Below are 18,988 nucleotides of genomic sequence, written 5' to 3'. Positions count from 1 at the left end.
CAATTCCGGTTAAGCATGCATGACCTAGCATATGACACCACATTCCTTCATATCAGGAGAGGTGACAGCCTTCAGAATCTCAATGCAGTCTGTACACATTGTGACATCTCACCTATTTCCCATATGAACTTGCTGAGGCGGTTGCTTTGGGTCACTGGTGTCAGAGTTTGTTTGGGTTTCATCAGTAAGGTTAATTACTCAGCCCTGATCATTTTTCATTTACAAGTTATTTTAATTTTATTTCAGTAATCTAGAACGATACCATCTTGCGTAGGCAAAGTTCAACTGATCAGTCACTTTTAGTCAAATGTAAGTGACCTAAAGCAACCCAGACGTACTGTGTGTACTTACTTGTCCTTTATAATTACGTTGCATTCCTTGAGTCTCATTTAAGGTAACACTCCAAGCCACACAGCAATACTCATAACAAGTTTTAGTAATAGTACTAGTGTATGTAAGCAGCAATAGAGAATTGTTAGCCTTGCTTATGCTTATCTTACTCTCTGTAACGTCCATGAGCTGTGGTTTATAAATGGCATTTTCATCCACTTCTGTATTACAAATAATGAAAGATTAATGTTCATGATTAGCAATCACACAACACTCATTTTAAAACACGATATATCATCACCATCCATTGAAAACTCCAATATTACCTGGAACTCCAGAACTTCCATCTGTATTATGAAGAGTAATATACATTGCATATTGAGAAAACGTACAAGTTGGACAAAGGAAGCAGCAAAGTCAGAGAACTGGAAGAGTAAATTGTGAAGGTTAAAGCAGAGATGGATGAGGGACTGATACCAGAGATGGAGTAAATCTGAATAGGGATGAGGTAGAGTCTGAGCTGTGAGGGTGAAAACATGCGATGAGATGAAAAGCTGGAGAATTAGCAAATGAATAATGTGGCAAGATTACAGAATGATTCACAAAAGAGAATAAGGTTTTTCAAATCAATCCACTGGGAAATGGAGACCCAGTAAAATCAGCAGGGATGGCATTGATGGACATATGGGGCTGACAAATGTGCATGTTGGACACTTAAGGGGGAATAGAATTCACGAAGGCAGAAGGTGGACTGGAAAAACTCAAAACTGGGTTGATAAAGACATGATAACATTTTAAGAAGGTAACACAGGAGAAAATAAGAAATGTTGATAAATATCAGAAACCAGGTTTCAAATCTTAATCCGGGTCAAACTGACTAATATGGTTGTACGTAGTCTGATTCAGCGAGAACAAGCCACATGACAGAGATCAACTTTGATTGCAAAATTACAGGTTATTTGGTAGAGACAGAAATAATGGTTCCAGTGTTTCTGGTGTTCAATAATTGGAGAGACTTATTACAATGGCCAAAAATCACAATGTTGGGATTTCAATAAGGATTTGTAGAAAAAATAATTGACAGGCCATAGTCAATTAGGTTAGCTATGAATAGTCATGTTAATAAATTTCATAGGAAGAGAGACAGTGCATGAATGGAGGAGGCCATAACAATGCCAGTGTCAAGGATAATAATTAGGTGGTAAAGAACTGGCTGTAGAATGAATCAAGGGGGTAGGTGGTGAGACATGAAGAAGGGATTAATTTATTGCAGACTGGGAAATCTCAGAGAGGATTCCCTTTGATTGTAACCACACCCAATGGGAATAGGCCAAATAGATGAGTGAAATGGCAGACATAACTTGCTCTCTATTCCTGTTACAGTGGTTTTTTGTTGCTAAATTTTCAGGATTTGATGAAGACCTCAACATGATTTTAATCACTTGACAGAGCAGTCACACACTGTCTTGGCAACTCAAGAAGGAAGTTGGAAGAGGAACAGTAAAATTAGTAATCTTCATTCTCTATGCCTTTCCTTGAAGACTGTCTCCTCTGGACATCACCAGGGTACTGCTAGGTGCATGTTATCTCCCTCTGGAGTGTGATTGCCTCCAGAACCACAGCTCATTAATTATCTTAGGTCAAGAGCCTACTGTCTTCCAGAATTTCACTTCTGTTTAATTTAAGTTGGTGATTCTCATGAAAGATCAATCTTCATAACGACCAGGAGGCCTATGTGTGTGCGCAAATGTTTCCGGTCACATACAGATGGGTCAGATGAATTGTTTGTCAACTGCCTTGGTCCTCACCCATGCAAGAGGTAAATCCAAGCTTGGTAATTTAGGAAACATAATTTCTTTCTGAATCAAACTGAGAACTCTGAAGTCTTTAAGAATAGGTGATGGCTGGTGAAGTGTCTTCTCTGCTCTGCTTTAATTAGAGCTTTTCAAATTAATTGAAACTGGATAGACTGATTCAAGCTTTCTTTTGAGGTTACTGTGGAAGGCATCAAGGAAAATGTTGTTTAGAATGCTTAAGCGTTTTCTCAATGAATATTTGGATTTCTTCCTTTTATGTCAATGGATGGAGAACAGTTTCAGTGAGTGAACAATAGACTTGTATGTTTTGAAACTGGTGGCTTTATTTTTTGCTGTATGTCTGGTTAACATAGCCCAACAGATTTGGGTAATTGCTTGGTGTTGAATACATTGCAAGCCTCCGTCAGTATGGACTCTTCATGAATTTAGGTCTGATTCCTACTTTTCCATCGGGACAGCATGCAGCCATATGGTAATGGCATGTCTGTGTGATGACTGGATGTCTACTTGGGTAGGATTTACATGGTTTGGGACTGAAGGCCTGCCTGTGTGATACTTGTCAGTTTATTTGTGAGAAAGGGCTTTTGCAGCTGTCAGGCAATGTGGCAAACCATGTTTGGATAAGATTTTTGATTGTCGGTTCAAGAAGATGGCTTGTTGTCCCTTCAAATAGGAAATCTTACATAATGACAACTTTGCTGATCATTTATGTCATCGGGCTCAGCTTAATACATATCCCAAACCCTGTGCTGAGGTACCAAGAGCTTCTTGTGACTTCCAAAGGATTCACTTGCTACTGGCAAACGTCTGCTTTGCACATCATGCAAACACTCCAGATGACTGACAGGACGGCACAGGGGCTTTAATTATTTATTGTTTCAAAAAATACACCATTTGACTTTCAACGTCGCATCTATCATCTGAAATGTCAGAATATTTAAATACTGAATTTTAAAGATGTATGTTTTGGAAAGGAGTCAGTGTGCATAAAGCACATCAGCATATTGCTCTGAAAGATAGCAAACAGAACAGTTCTCTTTTAACGCTTTCAGTATTGAATGTTTTTTGAAACAAGCAAACGTAGGGGTACTGTAGAACAGTAAAGGGCCATGCTCTTTCCATGTATGGCAGCTATTCATACAGTTACTCTTAAACTACTAACTTCTCTATCTGACAGTACATGGTGTAAATGCTACACTCAGCCTAGCCTTACCGCTAGGCATGTTATCAGATATTTAAAAGGAATGCTACAGAAAGTGTAATCAAGCCCAGCCGTTTAGCCTGACTCAGACCTCCTTCCTGCTGTTCCGGTTTTCTATCTGCTTCCAATGCGTGGTGCGTGAGGCAGGCAGTAATTTGTTAAGTCTGATGTGCATCCTGCCAAAGGGACAAGATGCCACCTCAACAGGATATGGGATCAAATTCACTTTACATCACTGCTGGTAGATTTAAACAGATTTGATTTGCTAATTAAAAAGGGCAAACGTTTCCTTCATTATTCACTTGAGGGAACTGAATCAGGTTGCGATTGTGAACTAGCATGTAATGTAAAACAAAAGGATACTAGCTTCAATTTTGGAATGAGGAATAGCCAGCAATCTGGGTTTACTCACAAACAACCATGCATGCATAAAACTAGATGTTCTGTTTCTCTAATTATTGTGGAGCAAATGATGAGTAGCAATTGGAATGGACGTTGAAAGTTTTAAGCTTATCTCGACTGCTTTATATCTTAAAGGATCTGGCGTGGCATCAATGTATCTCTTCGAACAAAGATTGGATGAAAGTTTCATGACAGTGTACAAAGTTAAGTTTTAATCGTCTACTGAGTGGGACATTAATTTAGTTTCCCACCTTCACTAACAACTACTGACCAACAAGTTATGTGTGGTTAGAGACAAAAAAAAGCTGCCCATGCTGGAATCCTAAGTAACAAGCAGGAGACCAGGAGAACACAGCAAGCCAGGCAGCATCAGGAGATGGAGAAGTCAACATTTCAGGTATAACGCTCTTTCAGGACTGGATTCCAGCTTGCTGTGTTCTAACAGCTACCCACCCCCAACTCCAGCTTTTGACTAACAACTTCTGCATAGTTAAAAATCATAAAACACCAGGTTATAGTCCAACAGGTCTAATTGGAAGCACTCGCTTTCGGAATGTCGCTCCTTCATCAGGTGGTTGTTTAGCACAACCACCTGATGAAGGAGTGGCGCTCCGAAAGTTAGTGTGCTTCCAATTAAACCTGTTGGACTATAACCTGGTGTTGTGTGATTTTTAACTTTGTACACCTCAGTCCAACACCGGCATCTCCAAATCATAACTTCTGCATAGTTTTCACATGTACACATCAACTCTACAAACTCCAAATGTGAAGCTTACTCTTCTCATCAAACTTGCTAAGGTCATACACAAAATCAAAATTGGCATTTCATGGAGAAATAGTAACTAGTAACTTGTGTTAAGAAGCTGCATAGCTCTCTCATTCACCATTCTCCATGAATTAAGCATTTTATGTACCTTGGCAAGACCACATCTGTATTCAGCATTCTCCTGTGCTATTATTGTTCTAATAGGGGGAGTGATAATATCACTGGGCAAGTAATTCAGAATCCTGTCCTAATATTCTGGAGTCATAGATTTGAAACCCACAATGGCAGACAGCAAAATTTGAATTTAATAGAAAAATATCTAAAATTTAATAAAGCTAGCCTAATGGTCACCATTGTCATAAATAAAAAATGCATCTGATTCATCCTTCAGGGAAGGAAATCTGCTGTCCTGACCTGGTCATGCTTACATGTGATGCCAGGCCTGCAGCAATGTGTTTGACTCTTAGCTGCTCATTGAAATGGCCCTAGCAAGGTAGTCCGATCTAGAGGAAGACAATAAATGTTGGCTCAGCCAGTGACACCCACATCCCATGAATTAATTTAAAAAGAAATCTATTTAAATGTCACTTTATGTGAATGGAACCTCACATGACCCCATAGCTTCTCTTTTGGTTTGGCCAAAATGCTTGGATCAGCTTGCTAGCCACAATGGATTCGGTGCCTGTTTTAAACTCTATACCTTGAATTTTATTTTCACTTTGGATGACTTCTTGACAAAGATTTAAATGAAGTTGAGCCAGGATTCAATGCAGACTGATTCGTGCACCAAGGATTTCTGTTTCAAATCAGAGAGCATTCCAAATAAGCTTATCGCATTTACTTTCCTGTTCTGGTTTGATGTTTGAAGAAAGAATAAAACAGAGTATGTACATTGCCAGCAAAACTGAAGCAAAACTCTTGCAAATAAATCAAATGTTGATCGACAATATGAGGTATAAAATATTACTTCTTTCAACTGGTTTATGGACTGTGGTAAGGATGTTGAGTGCAAATGAAATTGTGATTTAAAAGTGGTGCTGTCCATTTAATTCAGCTAAGCTAATCATATTAGTTTGTGATACACTTCCCTCAGTTTTAACCAATTCATGCCTCTTCACTTTTAGCCTTTGTATGTGTTTCCGATATTCTGCTTCCTCAATGCAGATGCTAAACATCTGTTGTCTATTTGTGAGGATAACGAAACTCCAAGCTAGGCGAGTGCAAGGTAAGTGACATGGTCCGAGTTAATTTGGGGAAAAACGGGAGAAAAAAACTCCTCTCCTCTGGAATTGTGGGCTACTTCATCTTAGATTATATTAAATTAGATGGGATTCCCTACAGAAGAGTAACCCACCGAGACCCAATCCCCTTCCCTATACTTACCCCTGACTAATCCACCTGACACTATGGACAATTTAGCATGGCCATTTCACCTAACCTGCATAGCTTTGGAATGTGGGAGGAAACTGGAGCACCTGAAGGTAACCCACACAGACAAGGGGAGAATGTGCAAACTCTATAGAAACAGTCGCCCGAGGCAGGAATCAAACCTGGGTCCCTGGCGCTGGGAGGCAGCAATGCTAACCACTGAGACTTTAAATCCTAACAATTCCTATCTCTACGTTCACCCAAATATTGACAAAGAATGACAAACTAAAGAAATCTATGCACCTTATGAATGGAAGTTCAAATCTTTTATAAGATATGGGTGCCTTTCTGATAACCTGATCAAATGCTGCTTTGAAACTTGCTTATTGCAAATTCAAGTTCATCTCTACAACAATTTGAATTATCAGAAGAAAGAAAAAAATCTGTGTTTTTAAAAAAGAGCAAAGAGCGTTAAGGCAATAGGTTTTCTGAAAAAAATACACATTTCCTAACCTCATAAAGTGTGATTCAATTTTAATATCCTCACTCCTGCACCATTACATCCTTCAGACGATATGAGAACATAGAAACAGAAGTGGACCATTTGGCTTGTGGAGCTTAAAGTACCAGAGAGCAGCAGAGGAGTTACATAATGATGGGTTCACTAATCTAATAATTGAGAGATATGCACCAGTTGTAACAAAAAAGGTAAATTGCATTTATATAGCACCTTTTATAACAGCAGACAGTCCCAAAGCACTTTACAGCTAGTGAAATACTTTTGAAGTGCATTCACTGTTATGATGTAGGAAACATGAAAGCCAATTTTTGGATTTCAAGGTTTCCATAACATCGATGCGATAATGATCAGATCAATTTTATTTTTTACTAAGTTGGCCAGGATCCCACTGAAAAAATATATCCTGATTTTCTTCATAACAATGCAGTGGAATCTTTTGAATCTGCCTGGAGAGAAGATAGGTCCTCAGGTTAACATTCTGTCTGAATGACTCTGCATCACAGATTGAAACAGCACCATCTGTCAATATGCTTCTTTTCTCTAAATGCATTGTTCCAATGATGGAAGTGCTTTGGACCAGATTTTCAGTGCACTGTCAGAAACCCAGAGCCCATATCAATTCCAGGACCCCAATTAATATCCACTTCAAGCAGCCTAATGAGCCAGGGGACAAACTCAGCAGTTAGAGGTGCTGATGCTCCTAGGAGGCAGGGCCCACTTCCTTGGCAACAATGGTGAAGGCAGATGATTAAAAATCCCAAACTAGACGACATAGGCTTAAAGTGAAAGAGGAAAGATTTAAAAGGGACCTGAGGGGTATTTTTTTTAAAGAGAGGGTGGTGAGTGTATGGAATGAGCTGCCAGATGAAGTGGTAGAAGTGGGTGCAAGTGCAACATCTAAAAGACATTTGGATCGAAACTTTTTGGACAGATATGGGCTAAAAATGGGCAAATGGGACTAGTTGAATTTAGGAAACTTGGTCAGCATGGATGAGTTGAATTGAAGAGGCAGTTTCTGTGCTGTATGACTATATGACTCTTTGGTCAGCCATGGAAGTGGACCGAGGGGGGCAAAGAACTACCATTGAATAGCCGGTTAGGAGCATCGATCACGCCAACTTTCCTTAGCCCCACAGATTAAATGCAATAATGACGCCAAAGAAATTTATTTGAGTCTCACAGTGAACTGACAGCTGTGCACTAATGGGAACAAGACTAGTCAGGCTCACTGGAAATGGACTGGCTCTTAAACAGCTCCTTGAAGAGCTATTACGAGCGACAAATATATTTCAAGCTCCTTCACACCCATCCCCCGACCCGTGCTGCCTCATTGAGAAAATAAACTCTCCTAAAGCCATCAGAATCACAAAATAACGATCAGGACCACAAAACTTAATTCCTGTCCCACCAAGGGTTTGAAAATCTAGGTCTTTGTATCTGAGTAATTCATGATGCCTCAAATTATTCATAATAAATGTAACCTGCAAATTGTCAAACCAAAGAGAATTAAATGTTTGTTGGCATCAAGTTGAGGGTAGCAGTACTGGGTGGTGTGTTGGTGATGTTCAGATTTTGAGCTAGTTCTTTGATTTTTGTTTCCATCTCCTTTTAAAAAAATCAGATGTTTCATTCGTTCCATTCCAGAACTTGAATGCCAAAGTCCCAGCTTCCATACTACTGCAGTTCTGAGAGAGTGCTGTGCTGTCAAAGGTGTAATATTAAACCAAGACCATTACATCAACAGATCCAACAGCCTTATTTCAAAGAAGAGTAGCAGATCTTCCTGGTGTCCACGCCAATGTTTATCCTTCAATTAACATCACAAAACAGATTATCTGTTGTTTGTCCCGCATAAATTGACTAGTTTATTCCCTGATTGCACATTAAAAGTATATCATTGCCATTAAAGTGTTTGGTCATGGAAGGTGCTACATAAATTCAAGTCCTTCTTTCTTTTTAATTTCAGCGTGCTGGATCTCCACTTGACAATTCATGCTTGTCTCATTGGGTGATTTACTCAATATTATATTTGGTGGCAAAAGAAACAGACGTAAAGTGATAATATATTGACATCAGCGACACCATATTTCTATCACCGTGGCTTGTCGACATATATTAACATCTCACCTTCTAAGGTTTCATCAAGGGAAAATAAATCAGGTGAAAGTCTCAGTGGAACGGTCACTTATTTACCTTTTCCTCAGTGCCAGGACCTCTGGCAAATACACAGTTACATACAAAAGATTCAAAAAGAAAGAAGCTAATTTTTTTCCTAAACATTGCGTTTGAGAAAGATGAAGCACTGAGCGAACTGTTTCTTTCTAAATGTTTTAGATATCCAATTAACTAAGTCGCAACGCTGGAATAGTTCAGTGGTTAGAAAGCATGATTGATTGAAGTTAGTAGGTTTTTAAAGGATTTATCGGCCACTTTTGGGTGAAAAGCTTTGCTAGGCGTAAGGCTAATGTGTAAATCTAATGCACATTTCAACTTAACTTTTCAAAAGATGTTTGGTGCCCAATTCAATGCAGGCCTGATGAAGCACACAATTTCCAAGACTCGATCAATTTCAAACAAAAAGCCAGAACAGGAGGACAGAGAACAAACATACTTCTTTTGAGACCAGCAGAGTGCACTCTCTGATAAGCCTATAATTTCCTGGCTTCCAACAGTCACATTTCCTGTAGATCTCAAAAGGTTTTAATAACCTTGTGTTGCATTTTGTTTAAAACAAGTTAATGGAACTTCCAAAATTATCAAACGTATTAGACCAATTTACAAGGCACTTCTTGTTCGATTCTGACTGTGGATTGGCTTCAACACTGGAATAAAACGTTGATTGGAAATACAACTAATGTTATAACTCTAGATTACTCATTCCTGATTTTAAACTCAGATTAATTGTGTGTGAGCTCAGCTCAGGTTGTTGTAATAAATGATAGCATTGCAAACATTCTCTATAACTATTGGTGAACCAGAGACTGAAACAGTCAAAGCCCAGAGTATTACATCATCTGAATAAGTCAAATTGCTTTCTGAAGAAAAGTTTCTCCCATTTATATATATTTGGAATGTAAGATCCACTTTATGCAGAAATAGAATGATAATTTTATTAAGAGTCATTTGTCAAACCACACAACAGCACCAGGCTAAATTCTGATGTGACTGTTCTTATGCGTTTACAAAATAATTGTTATAATTAAGAGTATGCAAGAGATCACTAACAAAGCTGAGAATCTGTAATTGAAATTGGTTCAATTCATAATGGTAAACATGTGAATTGTAATTATTTGAATGGGGATTGGTCAGTGGGAAATGAATGACCAGGGACTTCAGATAAAGCAATGGGACTGATGCAGTTAGGGTTTGCAATCCAAGACTGCAATCCAATCCAAGGAGAGGAAAAGCTTAACCAGGGCTCTTGTTTCTGATTACTGCCTAGTCATATTTTACAGACTTGTTCATGGTGTCTAAATCAAGATTGTGCCTAACGACTATCACACAGGCCGAACAGAGTGGCCTCCTGGGTGAGACACAGGAATGATATCAGCATTTGGGAAATGAATCCTAGCACCTTTAGAAGAGACCTGGGAAAAGTAACAGGGAGGAGAAAACTGTGAACTCCTTACACAAATGTTTTGTCAAAGGAGGGCACAGATAATGCCAATACATGAACTAACAAACCCATCTTGATGTTACAATTGAGAAAAAGAGTACAAACATACCAACAACAGTAGAAAACTTGGCCCTTCATGTTTGTTCCACCATTCAATAGGATCATGGCTGATTTGTTTTTAATCTCAACTCCACATTCCTGCAAACCCATGATAATCTTTTATCCTTTTAGGATCAACAATCTGTCAACCTCTGCCATAAAAGTTTTAAAAGGCTCAACTTCTACTGTCTGTTGAGGAAGGGAATTCCAAAGACTCACAACCCCCTGAGATGGAAAGAATAGGCATTTTTTTCACAATTTCGAGATGCTAAATGATAGATATTTTTTGCTGCATGGTAATTAATGTTTCATATTAGGTCCTGGGTGTGGGAACACCACTGTTTTTTCAGGCTTAATATTGGTATACAAACACAAAATCTTCAACAAGGTCAAGATAAGTAATTTAAGGTTCAGCCTGTTCAGATGATTATAAAAAATATTGCAGAAGAATTCAAACAGATAGGGATGTTCTCTTAGCTGATGCCAATACCACAGAAAAACAAATTAACACCTTCTTTTCCTCACTATTATTGGGGGGCTCTCGCTCCATGCCTGCAAAACCCCAATGATGAGAAGTAACTCATTGTGATGAAAAACTTTGGGACATCCCAAGGACATGGAGGACAGTGTAAAAGTGAAATTATTTCTTTCTTTAAATCATGTAAATGTGGATCCATATTTACTTTGGAGTCTGTGATTGGAATCTTCTGAGTTAGACTCATTTAATGTCTGCAAAAGGCCCAGGGACACGTATGCCTCATTCTAAGAAAGAAGGTCTGATGTATCTTGTACTTAAATAGATACCAGTAAGCTTTCCTCTTGATTGAGGACACTGGGTAGGATGCCCTGGTCACCTATACCTAGTGTGTCCAGAAGAAAAAAAAATCAGTCAATCTACCTGTCCGATTTATCTAATGTATTTCACGATGGAGTGCCAGTATGACCAGTATGTTCACTTTCAGGAATGTCTGCATTTTCCCTTTTTCCCAGCCAATAAGAGGTCAGATTTCAGTAGTGCTCCCAAGGAAACTGGTGGTCGCAATTGGTATAGCGACCCCCCAGTCTAACAGGAAAGGGGTTAATGTCTTGCACACTAAGAGCGAGGGGGATATGGGCTTACAGTAACCACTGACTTGCCCCATGTCCATGCCCTCGATTGTTCACAAATTATCCCCTATCAGGCAGCCAGCATCTCCATCAGGCTTTCTGACTCTTATTTGTCCCACCTGGCACCATTTTACCCTAGCTGGGAATAAGCCTTTAAGTGCTCCTTAAGTGGGCATTAATTGACTGCTTGAGAGTCTTAATTGAAGTATAGTCACTCAGTGTCCTTCCTGCCTGGGAATGTAGATAGATGGAGGCAGGGAGGAGTTCAGGTAACAATCCTGATGATAATCCCAATAACTGTCCACGTTTTCTGCCTCCTTTCTGGCTTACTGTGGTCCCAGAAGATCTGTCATTCAAATTCTTGTGGTGCAATCTCACCTTTTGCCGACAGCAGTGCAGTGTTGGGGGCACTTTGTGTGGCACAAGATAAAAGTGGTATTAAATCAAAGACTTTTACCTATGGTAGCTCAAATTCCGAATTGTGGAGGAGGCAATGTTTATTTTCATGTGCTCTCTCTACCTTATTGTGAAATTAAAAATCACACAACACCAGGTTATAGTCCATCACGTTTATTTGAAAGTACAAGTTACTCTGAAATGTCTTTGTTCTCACCACCTATTTTGTTAGTTTTAGATAGAGTGCAACAGGAACTAGATGGTTCTCCCCTTCTGGGGACTGTGGGGGTTTTACAACTGTGGAAATGGTCTGATCGATATGGTTTTCTCATTTTACTCGACGCTTTGCCAGCGCCAACGAAACAAAGATCGACCAAAATTCGGGTGATAAACAATGGAAAATCTGGACCCAATCTCTGCTACCCAGTTCAGGAAACCTTGTTAAAGGGAGCAGGGTAAATCTCTGTAGGGAGAATTGCTGAACATAATATTTATTTTACAACTTTACAACAGCCTGAAATAGGTGAGCCTGACCTTTTAATCTGTTGACATTATTCATTTAATTCAAAAATAGCCTTAATTTCACCCTCTGTCATTTTCACTTATTATGCAACTTTATGTCGGACAGTCTAATAGATCACTGGATATTATCATTTACGATGATTGTACATATAAAACATAGAAACATAGGAAATAGGAGCAGGAGTAGGCCATTTGGCCCTTTGAGCCTGTTGTGCTGTTTAAAATGATCATGGTTGATCATCCATCTCAGTACCTTATTTCTCAGTGACACCTTTCTCCCCATTCCCTTTCATCCCTTTAGCCGTAAAAACTATGTCCAACTTGTTAAAATCATTCAATATTTTGGCCTCAGACACTTTCTGTGACAGAGAATTCCACAGGATCAGCTCTGTATCCTCACCTCAGTCTAACCCTGGTTCTGGACATCCCAGGCATCAGGACATTCTTCCTACATTTACCCTCTGTGGCCCTGTTGGAATTTTATAGGCTTCTATGAGACTCTCTCTTCATTCTTTTAAACTCCAATGAATACCGTCCTTACTAATCTAATTTCTCTTCAAACTTCAGTCCTACCATCCCAGGAATTGCTCTGGTAAACCTTTTTGTTGCACTCCCTCCACAGCCAGAACATCCTTTGTCAGATAAGGGGACCAAAGCTGCACACAGTACTCCAGCTGAGGCCTCACCTTCAATATTCTAAGTTTAAGAAAATCTTATGGTGTTCCTGTTTTACAAGGTGAGTTACGTTCATGAGCCAAGGACCACATCACCAGCAGCCATGAAGACTCCAAGCAGCAGTGTCCTGGAAAGAGGGTGTTTAAATATGTTTGTTGAAACCTACATTAGCAGTTGAGCAAAGCTGCATGACATTTTAAAGTAAATTGAACCCCTATTACCACAATCCGATATAGGAGTGGCAAATATCTATTAGTGAAATAACATGAAAATATTGCAAATGCAAATGTAGTCCATACAATCTGAACACCATGCCTCAGTGGTTAGCACTGCTGCCTCACAGCGCCAGGGACCCAGGTTTGATCCCAACTTCAGGTGACTGACTGACTGTGTGGAGTTTGCATGTTCTTCCCGTGTCTGCGTGGGTTTCCTCTGGGTACTCCAGTCCAAAGATGTGCAGGTTAGGTGCATTGGCCATGCTAAATTGTCCATAGTGTCCAGGAATGTGAAGGCTGGGTGGATTAGCCATGGGAACATGCAGGATTAGAGGAGAAGGGAAGTGGATCTGAGTGGAATGAGTGGAATTATGAGTGGAACTGAGTGGAATTACAGGAGAAGGGAAGTGGATCTGAGTGGAATGCCCTTCAGAGGGTTGGTGTGGACTTGATGCTTCCACACTGTAGGGATTCTATGGAACCTATTATTCTCCAGTAGAAACTAGAAGGAGGAATAAGCTGTTCAGTCTTTGAGCCTGCTCTGCCATTCAGTAGAAACATGGCTGATCCTCCATCCGGGTATCACATTCCTGCTTTCTCTCCAGGTGCCTTTATCCCTTAAAGTCTACAAAATGTATCTGTCTCTTTCTTGCATATATTCAGTGACTTGAATTCTACATATTCATTTTCCTCATTTCAGTCGTTTATGGCCTACCCTATATGCTGAGACAATGACCCCCAGTTCTAGATTCCAAATGAGGGAATCTGTCCAACCTTATTCGAAATTCATATGTTTCAATCAGATCCCTTCACTTTCTTCTGAACGCTGGCGAACACAGGCCCAGTCAAATTAATCTCTCATTGTACAGTCATGCCGTACATGATGTCATCATAGTTAAATTCCACTGCACTTTCTTTATTACAGGTTTTTCCTTTCTTAGGTACAGAGACCAAAACATCATATAATACTCCAAGTATGGTCTCCTCAAGGCCCTTATAACTACAGTAAGACATTCTTACTTCTGAGCTCCTGTTGTGAAACCACTCTGCTCTGTGTCCGAGGGGAATCCTATCCATAATTGAGACTCTATCCAATTGAAACAGAACTCCCTGTCCTTTGTATTCCAATTTTCATGAGATACACGTCAACCTTCCATACACCCTTTGAATTACTGCTTTTAGCTCTGCACCAGCTTTTAGTAATCGGTGTACGGTAGTTCATCGACAACGTAATGGTTGTGTTCTTGCACCTTAAAAGAAAATCGCACTTTAGAAACAATGCTTAAAGTGTTGCCGATGTAATCGTGTTACAGCCAACACATGTTTTAAAAGTTTGTACTTTAGAAACCATGTCCCCAATTCGACAATTGCGTTATATCAAATTCGCATTAACGAAACACACGTTATAGCAGAATGACCTGTGCTTTATTCCTCCAAAGCTCAATTTTTTGACATTAAGGAAGTATCATTTCTCTTGAAGCTAAAATGGATGATCTCATGCTGAGGAGTGGAGTGAACCTGGGGGTGAATGGCAGCAGCAGAATCATAAAATCCCTACAGTGCGGAAACAGGCCATTTGGCCCAATAAGTCCACACTGACCCTCTGAAGAGTATTCCATCCAAATCTATTCCACTACCTTATTACTCAACATTTCCCCTGACTAGTGCACCTAACTTTCACAACCTTGAATACATACTTGGATAATTTAGCTTGGCCAATTCACCTAATCTGTACACCCTTGGACTGTAGGAGAAAACTGGAGCACCTGGAGGAAACCCACACAGACAGTGGGAGAATGTGCAAACTCCACAGAAACAGTCACCCAAGGCTAGAATTGAACTCAGGTCCTGAGCGCTGTGAGGCAGTAGTGCTAACCACTGAGCTACTGTGCCACCCAGATAAATGCCAGAGGAGCGGGGGGGGTGCTCTGATCAAACTCACTCAGAGCAGCAGCAGGAGTGCAGCACAGCAGGTGGAACCTTCACTCAATCCCGAGCCAGAGCTCCTGAGGTGACATTACTATTCAAAAGGTGATGTAGGGCAAGCCAATTGTCTGCTTAGGATTCATCTTCAGAGACTGCAGAGAGACAGAGAGCAAAGTCCTTGTTTTGTGGCCTGTACTTTGTTAGGAATAGACAAGGAGAGAGAGAGTGGGAAATCTGATTTGGTGAGCAGTAACTGAGGTTGAGTAATTGTCCCCTTGTTTTTTGTTTAGTGTTGGTAAAGTTCTCAATCACAGGGGAATTCAGCCACATGGAATCTTCCTCCTGTAGTATGTGGGAAATCAGGGACACTGTCAGTCTCCATGGTGACTACGTATGCAGAAAGTGTGTTCCACTGCAACTCCTGATTGACTGCATAGAGCACCTGTGGAGGAGCTGTGGACGGACTCAATGTGGAGCATCCATGACACTGAAGACCTTGTGGACAGCACGTTTATTGAGCTACTGCCTCGATCATTAAGGGCGACACAGGCAGAAAAGTGGGGTGACCACCAGAAGGATTAGTAGGTGTGGGCAGGCAGGGCAGGGGTCTGCTGTGGCCATCTCCCTTTCAAACAGATATCCAGTGTTGGATATTGTTTAGGGGAATCGCCTCTCAGGGGAGCCCTGATGTAAAGGTGTCGATGTTGGACTGGGGTGGACAGAGTTAAAAATCAAACAACACCAAGGTATAGTCCAACAGGTTTATTTGGAAGTACAGCTACCTGACGAAGGAGCAGCGCTCTGAAAGCTTGTACTTCCAAATAAACCCATTGGACTATAACCTGGTGTTGTGTGATTTTTAACTCTCTCAGCAGCCAGGTTTGTCACACCATTGTTGGCTGTGCTGCACAGCAAGAGAGGAAAAGGACTGGGAGAGCTACGGTGATGGGGATCTTAATTGTAAGGGGAGCTGACCAGTGGTTATGGGGCACTTGGGTAACTGGGTGGCTCAGTGGTTAAGACTGCTGTCTCACAGAACCAAGGACTCAGGTACAATTCCAGCTTGTGTGACTATCTGTGTGGAGTTTGCATGTCCTCCCCATGTCTGCGTGGGTGTCCTCTGAATTTAGAGAGTTAGGTAGTAGATTAAAAAGAACAATACTAAGGTTGCAATCTCCAGATTACTTCCAGGGCCATGCAGTCAATAAAGGAAGAGAGGTCAGATGAAGATGTGGCTAAAGGGCTGTCAAAGGAGGGAGGGCTTTGGATTTCTGGGGTATGTCACGTCTGTACAAGCTCGATGGGTTGCACCTGAACTGGAATGGATCCAGTATCCTTGCTGGGAGGTTTGCTCATGCTGTTGGGAAGGATTTGAACTGATTTAGCAAAGGGATGGGATGTAGAGTAGGTTTTAAGTCAGGAGCAAGGTTGAATTACATACAAAAGGAATGTCAAGACATTCCAGTAGTTGCAGCAGACATGGGCAGGAAAGGCACATGTGAGGATCACAAAACCAAAAGGAGTTTGACTGGTAAGGCAGCTGAAGTTAGAGTATTGATCAACACACAGGAATATGATATTGTGAGACATGATTGAAGGAAGGACAGGACTGGAAGCTCAACATTCCTGAAGTTTCAGACACAATGGCTGGAGGTGGGGGGATGTAACGCAGTAATGAGGGATGATGGCCCAGAGGTTCTTTAAATGAGGTCATATGGCCAGAGCTCAGGAATTGAAAAAGGGTGATTACTTTGCTGGGATTTATACCATAGGCCTCCCAACAGTCAGAAGGAGATCGAGGAGCTGATGTGTAGGCAAATCATAGAGAGGCGTGGGAGCAAGAGGATTATAGTTGGAGGGGATTTCAACTTTGCAAACATTAACTGGGGTCACCTTGCTGTGAAAAGATTAGACAGGGTGAAATTTTTAAAATGCATCCAGGAGAGTTTCTTTGTGCCAGAATGTAGCTAGCCCTGGTAGAGAGGGGGCAGTGCTTGTTTTAATCCTGCAGAATGAAGCTGGTCAGCTGGTCAAAGTTTCAGTGAGCATTTTGTGGATTGTGACCATAATTCTATAAGTTTCAAAATCATTATGGAAAGGGACGAGGGAAGTACTGAAGTTACGTATCTAAGTTGGGGAAAGGTCAATTTCAATATTAGACAGTATTTAACAAGCATAATCAGGAAGCAGTTACTTGCAAATAAGGGTCCAGTTGGAAAGTGGAAATCACTTCAAAGTAGTATCGTGAGATTTCAGGGCCAGCATGTTCCGATAGTGAAGGGCAAGGGCAAAAAGTCCAGGGAATCTTGGATGTCAAGGTGAAACATGAGTTTGATAAAGAAAAAGAAGAAAGCATATGTCAGATATGGTACATTGCAAAAGGGGAGGCACTTCCAAAATATAGAGAGTGTAGGGGGTCAGGAGTGCCTTTGGCAGATGGGATCGGGGAAAGTCCTAAGGCTTTTTATAAGTATATTAACAGCAAGAGGATTCCAGGGAAAGAGTGGGACATGTTAGAGACCAAAAGGGCAAACTTTGTATGGAGTCTGAGGGTGTGGGTGAGATGTTAAACGAATACTTCCCATCTCTATTCACAGAGCAGAATGACATTATAGCCTGGAATTTCAGTTGGGCTGGTAAGGTTCTAGAACATTTTATGATTAACAAGATGGAGGCATTCGATGTTTTAGCCAAAGTGAAGGTGCATAGGTCCCCAGGGTCTGATGAGATGTAGCCCAGGCTGCTATGGGAGGCAAGGGAGGGTGGTGGAGGAGATATTTAATACTTCACTGGCCACAGGAGAAGAGCCAGGTGACTGGAAGATAAAGAAGGACAGCAAGAATAGGCTCGGTAATTGCAGATCAGTTAGTCTGATGCCAGAGTAGGGAAATTATTAGAAACAATTCTGAGGGAGGGATATATTAATCAGCACTGAAAAGGCAGGAATTGATATTTGATAGTCAGCAAGGATTTATTAAAGGGGATCCTATCTGACTAATTTAATTGAGTGTTTTTTAAAGTGACTCAACATATTGATGAGGGTAATGTAGTTAATGTGGTTTACACAAACTTTAAAAAGGCGATTAACAAAGTCCCAGATGGAAGGCTGGTCCAAAAGACAAGAGCCCAAGGGATCCAAGGCATGTTGGCAAACTGGATCCAAAATTGGCTTACAGATACGAGGCAAAGGGTGATGGTGGACCGTTGATTTTGTGACCAGTGGTGTACTGCAGGGATTGGTGCTGGGACTCTTGCTGTTCTTTATGTACCTTAATGACTTGAACAGGAATGTGGAAGCCTTAATCAGTAAGTTTGCAGTTGACATGAAAATTGGTGCTGTTGTTGATTGTGAGGAGGACAGTCTCCGGCTACAGTGCGATATTGATCAGCTGGTAAATTGGGCAGAGCAATTTAATCCTGACAAGTGCAAGGTGATGTATTTTGGGTGTCCAATCAGGGAAGAACATACACAATGAATGGGAGGTCTCCAGAGAATACTGAGGAAGAAAGGGGCCTTGGTGTACAACTCTGTTGATTCCTGATGGTGTCAGCATGGGTGGACAGCCTGGTGAAGAAGACATACGGATGCTTGCCTTCATTAGCAAGGGTGTAGAATATAAGAGCAAGGCAGTCTTGTTACAACCTTATAAGGATTGGCTTATAAGGCCACAGATTGAATACTGTGAGAAGCTCTGGTTGCCTTGCCACACTTGTCAGAAGGATGTGATTGCACTGGGAGGGGGGTTGCGGGGGGGGGAGAGTGGGTGGGGAGGGGGGGGGGGGGGGAGTGGGTGAGGGGGGGGGTTGGTGTAGAGGAGTTTCACCAGGAAGGTGCCTGCATGGAAAGTCTCAGTTATGAGGAGAGACTGGATAGTGTGAAGAGTCTGAGGGGGATTTGATTGAAGTATACAAAATTATGAGAGGCACAGACAAGGTAGATTGTGGGAATCTTTTCCCTGCAGCTATCTAAGACCAGAGGCATAAGTTTAAAGTGAGGAGAAAGTGGTTTCAAGGAGATCTGAGGAAAA

The sequence above is a fragment of the Chiloscyllium plagiosum genome, unplaced genomic scaffold (genome assembly GCF_037043375.1).
Source record: "Chiloscyllium plagiosum isolate Xiang-an unplaced genomic scaffold, Cpla_swu_hap1 HiC_scaffold_25, whole genome shotgun sequence".
NCBI lineage: Eukaryota > Metazoa > Chordata > Chondrichthyes > Orectolobiformes > Hemiscylliidae > Chiloscyllium > Chiloscyllium plagiosum.
Note: the sequence above shows the minus strand (reverse complement) of the source record.